Below are 279 nucleotides of genomic sequence, written 5' to 3' on the forward strand. Positions count from 1 at the left end.
ATTAGAGGTCAGATAGGATGTTTTTTTTTAGAATTTCGTAGTCCTTTCGAAATAATTGTTAAAAATTAGATGGAATATTCACTCATTTTTTTCGTGTTGTTTCTCACCAGTTAGATATAGAGTAAAAATCTAATTCGACTCCTGTCTAAAAAAATAGTACAGTCAATTTTTGTTTCTGTTTATTGTGATTTGTGAGACATATTATCTTTTTCATTATTTTTAACATTAAAAGTTGACAAAAATAATTTAAAGAAGAAAATATAATGAAAAGATCGATAT

Source organism: Arachis ipaensis, chromosome B10, assembly GCF_000816755.2.
Source record: "Arachis ipaensis cultivar K30076 chromosome B10, Araip1.1, whole genome shotgun sequence".
In the NCBI taxonomy this organism is placed as follows: Eukaryota; Viridiplantae; Streptophyta; class Magnoliopsida; order Fabales; family Fabaceae; genus Arachis; species Arachis ipaensis.